The 17,316-nt window shown below is 45.1% G+C and overlaps 1 long non-coding RNA gene across 1 annotated transcript; it reads left to right on the top strand.

Moving 5' to 3' along the window:
- The first annotated feature begins 800 nt into the window (after window positions 1-800).
- On the top strand, window positions 801-16,525 carry LOC137373415 (uncharacterized). Its single transcript, XR_010975627.1, has 3 exons — window positions 801-1,046; window positions 1,489-1,640; window positions 16,353-16,525. It is a non-coding gene; the product is annotated as an uncharacterized lncRNA (long non-coding RNA).
- Window positions 16,526-17,316: the final 791 nt, after the last annotated feature.

Raw genomic sequence — 17,316 nt, 5'->3', positions numbered from 1 at the left:
GCAATACTCAGTAAAAAGCAGCTTGGGTCCAGAATTTTATATGGGTCAGAAAATAGCTTTGTAAAATCTGGCAGCTCAGCATGAGATGCAATAAGTGCAGAAGAGGCAGTGTTTTTGAAGTCTCTTGAAAAAGATGTGCTCAAGCATCCTTATTTAACAATCTAACTTTTTAAACTCAGTTCAAATTTGCTCTCCAAGATTGAGGAAAAACTAGCAGTTCACAAATTGAAAAACTGGGGTACCACTAGTTTTTTAAAAATTGGTCCTATGATTTTTAAGACTAGGGTGCAACCTTGTTCAGTTAGCTGGTATAAAATGTGGTCTGTAACATAGGTCAGACTAAATCTGAACCTCCCTTTTCAGCTGTTAATCAATCTGAGTCAAATGCTGCAGAGCTCAAAATTGGTACAAAATGGAGATGAAGAAAAATTAGGCAAAAACCTTACATCCTTTGGTAAAAGTAACAGGTTTGTATAAGAAAGTGGACCTGAAAAAACATTGCCAACATTATTAAAGAAACTGTGCTTTGACTAACCTTAGAGCTTAAGGTTTAAAAAAAAATTGAAAGTTGGAGCAAGAAAGTAGACATTTTAAGAGGCCCAAACTTGAAAATTTCTGTTAAGTTCAAGCTGCCAGATTAAAAGTGGGTCTTGGTTTTGCAAAGACATGTTTTTCTAAAGGGAAATATTGCAGTCCTCCAGATTAGTATGCAGCCTTTTGAAGCTGGGTTAACTTTGATTTGTCAACTTGCAAATGGCCTGTTCCTGTTTTGTACTTTTTTTTTTTTTATTTAGAGATACAGCACTGAAACAGGCCCTTCAGCCCACCGAGTCTGTGCCGACCAACCACCCATTTATACAAAGCCTACATTCCTACCACATCCCCACCTGTGCCTATATTCTCCTACAACCTACCTATACGAGGGGCAATTTATAATGGCCAATTCACCTATCAACCTGCAAGTCTTTTGGTGGTGGGAGGAAACCGGAGTACCCAGCGAAAACCCACGGAGAACTTGCAAACTCCACACAGGTGTGGAACTTGAGGTGAGCCATCCTTGGACTAGGGGTGAGTTTGCTTGGTCAGAATGTTTCTCTCGCAAACTGCTCCTTAGGAATGTACCATGTCTGGCTGATATAAGAGTGTTGTTGAAGCCTGATGTCTCTTTCTGTTGCGCTGTACTAGCTGCAAGGCCAATGGTGAGATAGATATGTAAACGAAGGATTGAAAATGACTATTTTATTCGTTTAGAGCAAGAATTAAATTGTAATATTGGTGCTTTAGAATGCAAATTAACGATTAAAATATGATAAGATTATTGGTTGCAGAATAGTATAATTGCCACTGTTTGACTAATTCTTTAGAACATCGCACTGACTCTCAATGTGAGCTCTACTGTGTTTGTTCTCGTGCACAAGTTAATGAAGTAGTTTGCGAGTACTCATGTGAGGAAGTTTGATTTATTCTGCTCTATTTTCTTCCACACAGGCAGTACCCAGAATTGAACCTGGGTCACGAGCTGTGAGGCGCCCGTTCTCTTTTTTTTTTTCTGGCCTCTTTGGGGACAAAGGTATGCTCAAACATATAACCTTCAATCAGTGAAAAGCTACTGGGCTGAAGCTTGGTAAAACCAAGTGAAGGTGAGAGATTAAATCCTGCTGATACTTGTTATAGTTTGATTAATTACAATGTTACAAATGCTATTGGAAGCTTGCTATTTCTTAGTGCAGTTAATCTCAGTAGCTTGTATCGTCAAAGATTGGTGCTTGGGTGTGTAGTGCAATTGGGTTACACACATTCCAGGTAGGTAAAACCATTTAATTTTTTTGCTAATGGACCTGAGGATTAAGTACACTTTGGTAAACTATACTTCAATCAAATTGAACTTTATGTATCTAATGACTAAATGGAGTAGATGCTACTATAGAATGTGACCAATTCCACACAGACTGCAAATGTGAAGTAATGATGCATGTAGCTTAACTTGACCATATTACCATAGATATAAATCTTCAAGTCTAATGTATGGTCAAATAACAGATTAGATCCAAAAACAATGTTTTTGCACTTAACACCTATTGCAGTAAACAGTATAGAATGTAGGTTACTACAGGTTACATTTATGCTTTTGTTCAGGGGGTTGGGCATAGTTATCTATTGCATACCATGCAGGATTGAATATGAAGAAAACAGTTGTACCAGACGCTGCTCATCACAAAGCCTTAAAACACAAAGGCAATGATGCTGTAAAGAGTCCTGTAATAATCATTATGTACAAGCACAAAAGTATGGTTGGACATAAAATATTACAACTGAGCTATAATCAAAGCAACCAAGTTGTGTGAAAGTGTATTTAGTTTAATATCTATCGTGGAATAATTTGTATCTTGTGATAGCTGTAGTATAAAATTAAAATAGTCTGAGCATTGAAGTGTCAGTGGGCAAAGCCACCTGGCATGTTTCATTAACTAGGTAAGATAGTCTGCTTGAACTTGGTAATGTTTGTCACAATTAGCCTCTAGGCTCACTTCTTCTTTCTTTTCTTGACTTGGCGTCATCTCCCTGGCCAGCAGACTCACTCAGCCACCTCCAGCATTCTCTCAAGCTGTGCCTCCTTAGCTGCTCTCTATCTTGTCATTGAAGAGTGTCTCTGTCTGAGATCAGCTGTCTAAATTCCTCTACACCCTTGTTCACTCGACCTGTTTTCACTTTGTCTCTAGTCTAACCCTGACCTTGTCAACAAACCTGTAGACAAGAGGAGTACTGTTCTCCTCTGTTGTCCTGACTTACAACTTGCAGAAGCTCAGTACCAGCTCACAAACTGTCTCCAACTGCTGCCTCCCACCCCCTCCCCAACCCCCCTTCTGGACATCTGCCCTCTGCAGCTTCCAAACTCAGAATCCTGCAACCCCAGACAGCCCACTTACAACTCTTGCATAAAATCCACTAACATGACCATGATAGATGCATTGTTTTCTGCATGTTCCTGTCCCACTGAATTTTTATTTTTTTGCTATCTTGACACTATAGATTGTTCCGTGGTCCAGTCTCCAACATGTACATCGGTGACTCTTCAGATGCCATATTTCATCAGGATAATTTCTAATTTGCTGCTCTTCCCCCCCGCGTGCCCCCCCCCCCCCAACTGCTGCCTCTAAACTATGGACGTCCAATACCTTTGCACCTCCGTGCCCCACCAAGACAGTGTGAGGGCTCTCTGCTTCCTTTTTAAAGAAGCATGATCAGTCCCCATCTACCATGACCACTGCCACCGCCCCACTCCCCCTGGCTGAACCTGCTTTCAAATTGAACAACTTCGACAACTACACTCTTTACTTTCAAATAAATGATAAGGGTACCTGCATGGGTACTAGTAATGCTTGTCTTTTTTGTGGGATATGTCAAACCTGTTCTAGGCTTACTCTGTTCCCTTACCAACTTTTTTCCAGTACATTGACTAACAGTGCAGTTTCCTGCTCTTGCCTGGAACTGGAAAACTTGATAAACTTTACTTCCAATTTCCCCCCCTTAAATCACTTTTTAAAAACGCAGTTCATCTGACCTATCCCTTTCTCGACTTCTCCCTCCATCTAATAGGGATTGGCTGTCTACAAATATTAAAGGCCACATGTTCCAACAGCTGTCAACTAGACGTCCCACTTTGGCTCCTGGAAGAATTCTGTTCTTAGTTTGTCGCCAATGTCATCTGCTCTGAACATCATAGGGGGGGGGGAAACTGTGCAAACTATTGTGAATGAAGGCCAAAAAGTCCTCAAGGCCTGATGGCTTACATCTTAGGGTCTTGAAGTATGTGGCAGGGGCAGTAGTTAACAAACTGTAAATTCCCTGGATGTGGGAAAGGTTCCAGTGCATTGGAAAAATGCTCATATTAAGCTCTTATTCAAAAGGGAGGGAGGCACAAATTCAGAAACTACAGATTAGTTTAACATGTCAGTGAAGTTGTTGGGATCCATTATTAAGGAAGCAATAGGACACTTATAAAGTCAAAACACAATCCATCAGTCAGCATGGTTTTATGAAGGGTAAATTGTGTTTAACTAATTTGCTACAGTTCTTCGCAGATGTAACAAGTGAAGAGAATAATGGGGATCTTGTACATGTAGTATATCTGGACTTCCAGAAGGCATTTGATGATGTGCTGCATAACTTAAGATCAAATGTGGGTAGGGACAATTTATCCCCTTGGATAGAGGATAGGATAGATGGGACCTTTTATGGTTGGCAAGATGTAACTAGTAGGGTGCCACAAGGTTAGTTCCTTGAGGCCCCAACTGTTTACAATCTATAACTAATTGGATGCAGGGATAGAAGGTACTTTTGCCAAATTTGCAGATTAACAAGAGCAAAGAACAGTACAGCACAAGAACAGGCCATTTGACCCTCCAAGCCTGCACTGATCTTGATGTCTGTCTAAACTAAAACCTTCTGCACTTCTGGGGACTGTATCCCTATATTCCCTGTGTATTTGTCAAGATGCCTCTTAAATGTTGCTATTGTAAGCTAACATTAAAATGGTGAAACTAAATTGCAATAAATACATGTACAAATGGCTATGGATAGGCACATGGGGTCCCAGATGTACTAGCTAGATGGATAAAGAACTGGCTGGGCAACAGGAGACAGAGTAGCAGTGGAAGGGAGTTTCTCAAAATGGAGACGTGTGACCAGTGGTGTTCCACAGGGATCCGTGCTGGGACCACTGTTTGTGTTATACATAAATGATTTGGAGGGAAGTATAGGTGGTCTGATGAGCAAGTTTGCAGACGACACTAAGATTGGTGGAGTAGCAGATAGTGAAGGGGACTGTCAGAGAATACAGCAGAATATAGATAGATTGGAGAGTTGGGCAGAGAAATGGCAGATGGAGTTCAATCAGGGCAAATGCGAGGTGATGCATTTTGGAAGATCCAATTCAAGAGTGAACTATACAGTAAATGGAAAAGTCCTGGGGAAAATTGATGTCCAGAGAGATTTGGGTGTTCAGGTCCATTGTTCCCTGAAGGTGGCAACGCAGGTAAATAGTGGTCAAGAAGGCATACGGCATGCTTTCCTTCATCGGACGGGGTATTGAGTACAAGAGTTAGCAGGTCATGTTACAGTTGTACAGTACTTTGGTTCGGCCATATTTGGAATACTGTGTGCAGTTCTGGTCGCCACATTACCAAAAGGATGTGGATGCTTTGGAGAGGGTGCAGAGGAGGTTCACCAGGATGTTGCCTGGTATGGAGGGCGCTGGCTATGAAGAGAGGTTGAGTAGATTAGGATTATTTTCATTAGAAAGACGGAGGTTGAGGGAGGACCTGATTGAGGTGTACAAAATCATGAGGGGTATAGACAGGGTGGATAGCAAGAAGCTCTTTCCCAGAGTGGGGGATTCAATTACAAGGACACGAGTTCAAAGGGAAATGTTTAGGGGGGATATGCGTGGAAAGTTCATTACGCAGAGGGTGGTGGGTGCATGGAACGCTTTGCCAGCAGAGGTGGTAGACACGGGCACGATAGCATCTTTTAAGATGTAACTAGACAAATACATGAATGGGCAGCAAGAAGAGATACAGACCCTTAGAAAATGGGCGACAGGTTTAGATAGAGGATTTGGATCGGCGTAGGCTTGGAGGGCCGAAGGGCCTGTTCCTGTGCTGTAATTTTCTTAGGTGAATGTGCCTAAATTTTGCAGATGGATTTTGATGTGGATAAGTGAGGTTATCCATTTTTGTTGGAGGGTTAGAAAGGCAAATTAGTTACAAGAGAACTCAGCTTTGATGCCGAGGGATTGGAGTGTGCTGATACATGAGTTGTCAATGTAGTATGCAGGTGCAGCAAGTCAAAAGGAAGGCCAATGAAATGTTGGCATTTATTGCTAAAGGAATAGAGGATAAAAGTAGGGAAGTGTTGCTGCAACTAGACAAAGCAGCAGTGAGACTGCATCTGGAGTATTGTGTACAGTTTTGGTCCCCTGACTTGAAAAGGGAAGTAGTTGGATCTGGAGGCAGTTCAGATGAGGTTCACTAGATTGGTTCCAGAGAGCAAAGAAAATTACAGCACAGGAACAGGCCCTTCGGCCCTCCAAGCCTGCGCCGATCCAAATCCTCTATCTAAACATGTTGCCCATTTTCTAAGGGTCTCTATCTCTTTGCTTCCTGCCCATTCATGTATCTGTCCAGATACATCTTAAGACACTATCGTGCCCGCGTCTACCACCTCTGCTGGAAACATGTTCCAGGCACCCACCACCCTCTGTGTAAAGAACTTTCCACGCATATCCCCCCTAAACTTTTGCCCTCTCTTTGAACTCGTGACCCCTAGTAATTGAATCCCCCACTCGGGGTGGGGGGGGGAGGGGGGGAAGAAAGCTTCTTGCTATCCACCCTGTCTATACCTCATGATTTTGTACTCCTCAATCAGGTGCCCCCTCAACCTCTGTCTTTCGAATGAAAATAATCCTAATCTACTCAACCTCTCTTCATAGCCAGCGCCCTCCATACCAGGCAACATCCTGGTGAACCTCCTCTGCACCCTCTCCAAAGCATCTACATCCTTTTGGTAATGTGGCCGAAGGGCCTGTTTCAGTGCTGTATCTCTAAACTGCACGCGGTATTCCAAATGTGGCCGAACCAAAGTCCTATACAACTGTAACGTGACCTGCCAACTCTTGTACTCAATACCCCATCCGATGAAGTAAAGTATGCCTTCTTGACCACTCTATTGACCTGCGTTGCCACCTTGAGGGAACAATGGACCTGAACATCCAAATCTCTCTGCACATCAATTTTCCCCAGGACTTTTCCATTTACTGTATAGTTCACTCTTGAATTGGATCTTCCAAAATGCATCACCTCGCATTTGCCCTGATTGAACTCCATCTGCCATTTCTCTGCCCAACTCTCCAGTCTATCTGTATTCTGCTGTATTCTCTGACAGTCCGCTTCACTATCTGCTACTCCACCAATCTTAGTGTCGTCTGCAAACTTGCTAATCAGACCACCTATACTTTCCTCAATCATTTGTATATATCACAAACAGTGTTCCCAGCATGGATCCCTGTGGAACACCACTGGTCACGCGTCTCCAGTTTGAGAAACTCCCTTCCACTGCTACTCTCTGTCTCCTGTTGCCCAGCCAGTTCTTTATCCATCTAGATAGTACACCCTGGACCCCATGCGACTTCACTTTCTCCATCAGCCGACAATGGGGAACCTTATCAAACGCCTTACTGAAGTCCATGTATATGACATCTACAGCCCTTCCCTCATCAATCAACTTTGTCACTTAGAACATAGAACATAGAAAAATACAGCACAGAACAGGCCCTTCGGCCCACGACGTTGTGCCGATCCTTTGTCCTCTGTCAAGGACAATTTAATCTATACCCCATCATTCTCCTTTATCCATATACCTATCTAAAAGCCGTTTGAAAGTCCCTAAAGTTTCTGACTCAACAACTTCCCCAGGCAAGGCATTCCATGCCCCGACCACTCTCTGGGTAAAGAACCTTCCCCTGACATCCCCCTTATATCTCCCACCCTTCACCTTAAATTTATGACCCCTTGTAACGCTTTGCTCCACCCGGGGAAAAAGTTTCTGACTGTCTACCCTATCTATTCCCCTGATCATCTTATAAACCTCTATCATGTCACCCCTCATCCTTCTCCGTTCTAATGAGAAGAGGCCTAGAATGTTCAGCCTTTCCTCGTAAGACTTATTCTCCATTCCAGGCAACATCCTGGTAAATCTCCTCTGCACCCTCTCCAAGGCTTCCACATCCTTCCTAAAATGAGGCGACCAGAACTGCACACAGTACTCCAAATGAGGCCTTACCAAGGTCCTGTACAGCTGCATCATCACCTCACGGCTCTTAAATTCAATCCCTCTGCTAATGAACGCTAACACCCCATATGCCTTCTTCACAGCCCTATCCACTTGAGTTGCAACTTTAAACGATCTATGCACATAGACCCCAAGGTCTCTCTGCTCCTCCACATGCCCAAGAACCCTACCGTTAACCCAGTATTTTGCATTCGTGTTTGTCCTTCCAAAATGGACGACCTCACACTTTTCAGGGTTAAACTCCATCTGCCACTTTTCAGCCCAGCACTGCAACCTATCCAAGTCCCTTTGCAGACGACAATAGCCCTCCTCGGTATCCACAACTCCACCAACCTTTGTATCATCTGCAAATTTACTGACCCACCCTTCGACTTCCTCATCCAAGTCGTTAATAAAAATCACAAACAGGAGAGGACCCAGAACTGATCCCTGCGGCACGCCACTGGTAACTGGGCTCCAGGCTGAGTATTTACCATCTAAGACCACTCTCTGCCTTCTATCAGTTAGCCAATTCTTAATCCAACTGGCCACATTCCCCACTATCCCATGCCTCCTGACTTTCTCCATAAGTCTACCATGGGGGACCTTATCAAATGCCTTCCTAAAATCCATGTACACCACATCCACTGGTTTACCCTCATCCACTTGCTTGGTCACCTGCTCAAAGAATTCAATCAGGCTTGTGAGGCAAGACCTACCCCTCACAAAACCGTGCTGACTGTCCCGAATCAAGCAGTGTCTTTCCAGATGCTCAGAAATCCTATCCCTCAGCACCTTTTCCATCAACTTGCCTACCACCGAAGTAAGACTAACTGGCCTGTAATTCCCAGGGTTGTTCCTATTCCCTTTCTTGAACAGGGGCACAACATTTGCCACCCTCCAATCACCTGGTACCACCCCCGTCAGCAGAGAAGATGAAAAGATCATTGCCAGCGGCTCTGCAATTTCATCCCTTGCTTCCCATAACATCCTTGGATATACCCCGTCAGGCCCGGGAGACTTGTCTATCTTCAAGTTATTCAAAAACCCCAACACATCTTCCCTCCTAACGAGCACTTCCTCGAGCTTACCAGTCTGTTTCACACCGTCCTCTTCAGTAATACACCCCTTCTCATTCGTAAATACCGAAGAGAAGTACTCATTCAAAACCTCACTTATCTCTTCCGGCTCAACACACAGTCTCCCGCTATTGTCCTTGACCGGACCTACGGTCCCCCTAGTCATCCTCATATTTCTGACATACGCGTAAAAGGCCTTGGGGTTTTCTTTTATCCTACCCGCCAAGCATTTTTCATGCCCTCTCTTAGCTCTCCTAATCCCTTTCTTCAGATCCTTCCTGGCCATCTTGTATCCCTCCAGAGCTATGCCTGTGCCCTTTTTCCTCAACTTTATATACGCATCCTTCTTCTTCCTAACAAGACTCTCAACCTCTCTTGTCAACCACGGTTCCCTCACATGACCATCCCTTCCCTGTCTGACAGGGACATGCTTATCAATGGCCCCTACTATCTGCTCCTTGAAAAAGTTCCACATTTCGACCGTGCCCTTCCCTGCCAGCATATGCTCCCAACTTATGCTCCTCAGTTCCTGCCTGACAGCATCATATCTACCCTTCCCCCAATTGTAAATCTTGCCCTGTTGCACATACCTATCCCTCTCCATTACCACAGTGAATGCTACAGAATTGTGATCACTATCTCCAAAGTGCTCGCCCACCAACAGCTCTATCACTTGCCCTGGTTCATTACCTAGTACCAAATCCAATATTGCCTCCCCTCTGGTCGGGCAGTCTACATACTGAGTCAGAAAAGCTTCCTGGACATACTGCACAAACACTACCCCATCCAAACTATTCGATCTAAAGAGTTGCCAATCAATATTTGGGAAGTTGAAATCCCCCATAATTACTACCCTGTGACTTCTGCTCCTTTCCAAAATCTGTTTCCCAATCTGCTCTTCCACCTCCCTGCTGCTATTGGGGGGCCTATAGAAAACTCCCATCAAGGTGACTGCTCCTTTCCTGTTCCTGACCTCAACCCACAGTGCCTCAGTCGGCAGATCCTCCTCGAAAATTCTTTCAGCAGTTGTTACACTATTTCTAACTAACAATGCCACCCCCCCACCTCTTTTACCACCATTCCTAATCTTATGAAAACATCTATAACCAGGTACCTCCAAAAACCATTCCTCCCCCTCACCTATCCACGTTTCAGTGATGGCCACAACATCGTAGTCCCAAGTGCCCATCCACGCCTTCAATTCACTCACCTTATTCCTGATGCTTCTTGCGTTGAAGTATACGCACTTTAACCCTTCTCCGTGCCCATCTGTCCTCTGTGACAGTGCTACCTTCCCCAATACCTCACTACACTCTTTGTCTTTCTGAGTGGACCCACTGGTCCCTGGATTACAAGTCCGGTTCCCATCCCCCTCCCAAACTAGTTTAAACCCTCCCGAACAGTACTAGCAAACCTCCCTCCCAGGATATTGGTGCCCCTCTGGTTCAGATGCAGCCCGTCCTGTTTGAACAGGTCCCATCTTCCCCAGAATGCAGTCCAATTATCCAGGAACTGGAAGCCCTCCCTCCTACACCATTCCTGCAGCCACGTGTTCAGCTGTGCTCTCTCCCTATTCCTAGCCTCACTATCACGTGGCGCCGGCAACAAACCAGAGATAACAACTCTGTCCGTCCGAGCTTTCAGCTTCCAGCCTAACTCCCTAAACTCACTTCTAACATCTGTGCCACCCTTCCTTCCTACGTCGTTGGTGCCAATGTGCACCACGACCTCTGGCTGCTCCCCCTCCCCTTTAAGGATCCTGAAGACGCGATCACAAACATCACGGACCCTGGCACCAGGGAGGCAACAAACCATCCGTGCGTCTCGCCTGCGCCCACAGAACCGCCTGTCCGTACTCCTCACCATCGAGTCCCCGATGACTAGTGCTCTCCCATTCTCCCTCCTTCCCTTCTGAGCCACAGTGCAGGACCCCGTGCCAGAGGCCCGGTCACTGCAGCCTGCCCCCGATAGGCCGTCCCCCCCAACAGTATCTAAAACTGTATACTTGTTGTTGAGGGGAACGACCACAGGAGATCCCTGCACTGACCTCTTCCCACCTCTAACTGTTACCCAGCTGCCTTTGATTTGTGGAGTAACGACCTCCGTGTAGCTTCTATCTATCAACCCCTCAGCTTCCCGAATGATCCTCAGTTCATCCAGCTCCAGCTCCAATTCCCTAACACGGTCTGATAGGAGCTGGAGACGGATGCACTTCCAGCAGGTGAAGTCGGCAGGGCCACCGGAGGTTTCCCTCACCTCGAACATTCTGCAGGAGGAGCAATACACTACACTGGCTGCCATTTCTTTTATTCAATTACCCCTTAGTTAAGTACAACTATAGATATTAACAAAAACAGTAAATAGCTTACCTGCTCAGTCCTTTTTGGTTAGAGGAGGCGGGTAAAAAGGGTCTTATTATTAAGTTAGAGGAGGAGGATGGGTGGGAGACACTACATGTGTAGTGCCTCGGGTTTACTCAGCTCCGCACCTTTAAGGAAAATACCTACCCAGGAGTCCTCGCTGCCGACCAGCTTCCGGTTCCTCCGGCGCCAAAAGAAACTCAAAGACAAGGAAAACAGTAAGTAAAACAGTAAGTACTTACTTTTAAAACACAGCTCCTGATGCCTTCACTCACCCACCGAAGAGTCGCTACCTTCTCCTGCTGCTCCGCCGGGAAACTTCCTCAGAATTCTATTAAGTTGGTAAGACATGACCTTCCCTGCACAAAACCATGTTGCCTATCACTGATAAGCCCATTTTCTTCCAAATGGGAATAGATCCTATCCCTCAGTATCTTCTCCAGCAGCTTCCCTACCACTGACATCAGGCTCACCGGTCTATAATTACCTGGATTATCCCTGCTACCCTTCTTAAACAAGGACAACATTAGCAATTCTCCAGTCCTCCAGGACCTCACCCATGTTTAAGGATGCTGCAAAGATATCTGTTAAGGCCCCAGCTATTTCCTCTCTCTCTTCCCTCAGTAACCTGGGATAGATCCCATCCGGACCTGGGGACTTGTCCACCTTAATGCCTTTTAGAATACCCAACACTTCCTCCCTCCTTATGCCGACTTGACCTGGAGTAATCAAACATCTATCCCTAACCTCAACATCCGTCATGTCCCTCTCCTCGGTGAATACCGATGCAAAGTACTCGTTTAGAATCTCTCCCATTTTCACTGACTCCATGCATAACTTTCCTCCTTTTTTGTCCTTGAGTGGGCCAATCCTTTCTCTAGTTATCCTCTTGCTCCTTTTTATATATGAATAAAAGGCTTTGGGATTTTCCTTAACCCTGGAGAGATAAGGGGTTTGTTCAAGAGGTTGAGCAGTTTAGGCCTTGACTCCAGAGTTTACAAGAATGAGAGGAGATCTAATTGAGGTACATAAATGATTAAGGGAATTGACAAAGTAGATGTAGAGAGGATGTTTGCTCTGGTGGGGCAAACTAGAATGAGAAGTCATAGTTTTAGGATAAGGGATTGCAGATTTAAACCAGAGATGAGGAGAAATTACTTCTCAAAGGGTCTCTGGAATTCACTACTCCAGAGTGTGGTGGATGCCAGGGCATTGAGTAAATGTGACAGATTTTTACTAAAGGCTTGAAGGGTTATGAAGAATGGGCAGGAAAGTAGAGTTGATGCTGAGGTGAGATCAGTCATGGTTTTGAATGGCAGAGCACGTTCAAGGGGCTGAATTGCCTACTGCTATTAGAACATTGCACAGTGCAGGCCCTTTGGCCCACAGTGTGCCAAACCTTTAACCTACTCTAAGATCAAACTAACTACCTACCCTTCATTCTACTATCATCCATGTACCTATCCAAGAGTTGCTTAAATGCCCCTAATGTATCTGCTTCTACTACCACTGCTGGCAGTGCATTCCATGCACCCACCACTCTGTGTAAAGAACCTACCTCCTGACATCTCCCCAAACCCTTCCTCCAATCACCTTTCAAATTATACCCCCTGGTGATGGCCCTTTTCACCCTGGGGGAAAAAGTCTCTGGCTATCCACTCTATCAATGCCTCTCATCATCTTGTACCCCTCAATCAAGTTGCGCCTCATCCTCCTTCGCTCCAATGAGAAAAACCCTAGCTCCCTCAATATTTCTTCATAAGACATGCCCTCCAGTCCAGGCAGCATCCTGGTAAATCTCTTCTGCACCCTCTCTGAAGCTTCCACATCCTTCCTATAATGAGGCGACCAGAACTGAATACAATATTCCAAGTGTGGTCTAACCAGGGCCTTAGAGAGCTGCAGCATAACCTCGTGGCTCTTAAATTCAATCCCCCTGTTAATGAAAGCCAACAAACCATACACCTTCTTAACAACCCTATCAACTTGGGTGGCAACTTTGAGCGATCTATGGACATGGACCCCAAGATCCCTCTGTTCCTCCACACTACCAAGAATCCTGTCTTTAAGCCTGTATTCTGCATTCAAGTTCGACCTTCCAAAATGAATCACTTCACAATTTTCCAGGTTGAACTCCATCTGCCACTACTCAGCCCAGCTCTGCATCCTGTCAATGTCCCGTTGCAACCTACAATAGCCTTCCACACTATCCACAACTCCAGCAACCTTCGTGTCATCGGCAAACTTGCTAACCCAGCCTTCCACTTCCTCATCCAAGTCATTTATAAAAATCACAGAGCAGAGGTCCCAGAACAGATCCTTGTGGAACACTACTGGTCACCGAGCTCCATGCTGAATACTTTCCATCTACTACGACCCTCTGACTTCTATGGGCCAGCCAATTCTGTATCCAGACAGCCAAATTCCCTGAATCCCATGCCTCATTTTCTGAATGAGCCTACCATGGGGAACCTTCATCAAACGCCTTGCTAAAATCCATATACTCCACATCCACTGCTCTTCCTTCATCGTGTTTTGTCACATCTTCAAAGATTTCAACAAGGCTTGAGGCATGACCTGCCCCTCACAAAGCCATGCTGACTGTCTCTAATCAAACCATGCTTTTCCAAATCATAAATCCTGTCTTAGAATCCTCTCCAATAATTTGCCCATTACTGACTTAAGACTGGTCTATAATTCCCAGGGTTATCCGTATTCCCTTTCTTGAACAAGGGAACAACATTTGCCACCTTCCAATCATCCGGTACTACTCCAGTGGACAATGAAGATGCAAAGATCATCGCCAAAGGCGCGGCAATATCTTCCCTCGCTTCCCGTAATATCCTTGGGTAAATCCCGTCTGGCCCTGGGGACTTATCTGTCCTCATATCATTCAAAATTTCCAGCACATCCTCCCTCTTAACCTCAGCCTGTTCCATGCTGTCCTCACAAATGACCAGGTCCCCCTCACTCATGAATACTGAAGCAAAGTATTCATTTTAGGACCTCCCCTACCTCCAACATCCCTGATTGGCCCTAACCTCACTCTGGCCACCCTCTTGATCCTCAAGTGTAGAACGCCTTGGATTTTCCTTAATCCTACCCGCCAAGACTTTTTTCATGTCCCCTTCTAGCTCTCCTAAGTCCATTCTTCAGTTCCTTCCTGGCTACCTTGTAACCCTCTGGGGCCCTGTCTGATCCTTGCTTCCTCAACCTTAAGTAAGCTTCCTTCCTCTTGACTAGCTGTTCCACATCCCTTGTCATCCAAGGTTCCTTCACACTACCATCCCTTCCTTGCCTCATCTGGATAGGTTTGTTCCGCAGTCACAGCAAGTGCTCCCTAAACAACTTCCACATTTCTGTCGTGCATTTCCCTGAACATCTGTTCTCAATTTATGCTACCCAGTTCCTGCCTAATAGCACTAATTCCCCCTCCCCCAATTAAATATTATCCCACCCTGTCTGCTCCTGTCCCTCTCCATGACTATAATAAAGGTCAGGGAGTTATGGTCACCATCACTGAAATGCTGTCCCACTGAGATCTGCCACCTGGCCTGATTCGTTGCCAAGCACCAAGTCCAACCTAGGCTGACTAGAAGGGAGACTATCTACATCGAGTCAAGAAACCTATTTAATTCCGTTATGTTCTGAGGATGATGCAACCCTCCACAACTAGGCTTCTGGTACATCTCAGTCCATCCATCCTCCCTCCCTCAACAGATTCCCCTTGCTCAGCACCACCGTGCTCAACAGGGTCCTCGACTAGTGTCAAGCATGTTAGTGGCACTTCTACCCTGTCCCCTTTGCCTCCTTCCTACTAACATACAAGGGTTACTTTTTGTCCTCCTTTTCCACCTCATAAGCCTCTGCATCCAAAGCATTCGGCCTTGCCATTACTGCCACATCCAGTGTGATGCCACTACCAAAAGCATATTCCCCCTCCCCTGTCAGCATTCCTAAGGATCATTCCCTCTGACACCCTGGTCCACTCCTCCATTATCCCAACACTTCTTCCTGTTTTGCACAGCAGCTTCTCATGCAATTGCAGAATGTGACGCCTGCCTTTTTTTTACACTTGCCCTCTCTTCACTATCCAATGGCCCAAACACTCCTTTTCATGTTTAGCAGCAATTTAGACTTGGACATGAAAAGATACAGCCCTGAAACAGGCCCAATGAGTCTGTGCTGACCAACAACCACCTATTTATACTAATCTTACATTAATCCCATATTCCTTAACACATCCCCACCATTCTCCTACCTACACTAGGGGAAAATTAGAATTGACCTATCAACCTGTAAGTCTTTGGCTGTGGGAGGAAACCAGAGCACCTGTCAGAAATCCACGTGGTCACCAGGAGAACTTACAAACTCCACACAGGCGGTACCCAGAACTGGACCTGGGTTGCTGGCGCTGTGAGGCGAAGGTGCTAACAACTGTGCTGGCCCAATTTACCTGCACTTTCAAAGAGTATACCATATCGGCTGGTTGTCATGTGCTCACTGGAGACCAAGCGCTGATGCGGTGACTGCTTTGAACAACAGCTTTGCTTTGTGCAAAAGCCTAACAGTTTCCAGTTGCTTTCAATTGCAACAGCACCCCCCTCATAATCTCATAGCCATACCTGTCCTGGACTTGCTGTAGTGTTCCAGTGAATATCAACACAAGCTTGAACAGCATCATTGATTTTAGTCACACTACAGCCTGCCAGACGGAACATTAATTTCAATGTCGGAGCATCACTGTCCCCCTTTGTTGGTTTGTTACTTGGAAAAAAAATAAGGTGCCTGCTCCCTGTTAATGTTCTGTGCTTTAGGTCAGGGCTCTTCATTTGCATCAATTTATATATAAAAAAAAACTTCTGCAGTAAGGCTTTGTCTTTTCAGCACACCATTAAGATACTGTTTGGCTTTGCTGCATGACCTAGTCACGTATTCTGTGGCCCTGTATCCAATCACCTTGCCTTTATCTTTTTTTTTTCTCTTTCCCCACCCCACTTGACTTGATTCACCTGTTACATTATAAACAATTGCGAGTTCAAATGAAGGGTCACTAATGTGGCGTTATTTCTGCTTCTCTCCACAGATGCTTCCGGAGTGCAGCACTTCTTTGTTTTTACTTACAGATGGAATTCTGCAGAAAAGTAGCTGTCCATAACAAATGCTTTCTTTTGAAGAATTGGATTGCTTCAAGAACAGATTGATGCATCCTCACTCTTAATTCTGGTACCTGAGATTGCATCTTTGGGCAAGTGTGACTTAAAGGATGTCCTGCACATGAGATGTGCCCAGTCTGCACTGTGCACATCAGACCACTACCTTTGTCATTCTAAGCTGTTTGTCTTCAAGCCTAAACCCAAAAAACAGGCTTCGAGCTAGAAATTAAATGATCTTCAAGCCTAAACTGGAACATCCTGACTTCATTGATTCTGTTGTAGAAGAATTCTGGGAACACAGGAAAGCTGCAGTACTAGATACATCAAACTTAAAAAAAGAAGAAAAAACAGGGACTGGTTTAATTTAAAAATGACAAGGAAATTTAAGTTGCGCTAATAAAACTGTTGGCTCATGCTCATTGGGTTCACAAGCTAAGGGGCAAAGACTGTCTGTCTAAAGCCTGCAGCACCTTTCAATCTAAGTTGAATATCTGAAATGACTGGTGGTTTGCAGTTGCAGGTGGGGGGAAAAAAACCTGAAATTTACACCAAGACAGACAACAACTTTCCCTGAAGCACTAAAATCTAGTGTTTGACCAGCACACCAAAGGCAAAAGATCTGCACACTGACAAGGAATCAGCAGTGGAAAGCTGGTCTGAGTAGTTTGAAATTCTTTGTGGTCCTAAGTGCGCAGTGCATGATACTGCCATCAATCACAAAACAGCCTTTCAAATAAGTGGATGAGAGCCCAACTCTGCATTAAACTGCCATCAAGCAGATTGAAAAAGAACAAAGCCCCTGGAGCCAAAATAAAAAAATTCCAGACTGTTCCATCGACAATGGGTTCACCCTTGTGTTTTTATTGCTGGGAAGATTGTGGCGAGAGAAATACT

This window comes from Heterodontus francisci, chromosome 9 (assembly GCF_036365525.1).
Source record: "Heterodontus francisci isolate sHetFra1 chromosome 9, sHetFra1.hap1, whole genome shotgun sequence".
NCBI lineage: Eukaryota > Metazoa > Chordata > Chondrichthyes > Heterodontiformes > Heterodontidae > Heterodontus > Heterodontus francisci.
The sequence above is the reverse complement of the archived record's forward strand: the minus strand, read 5'-3'. Positions and strand labels throughout refer to the sequence as shown.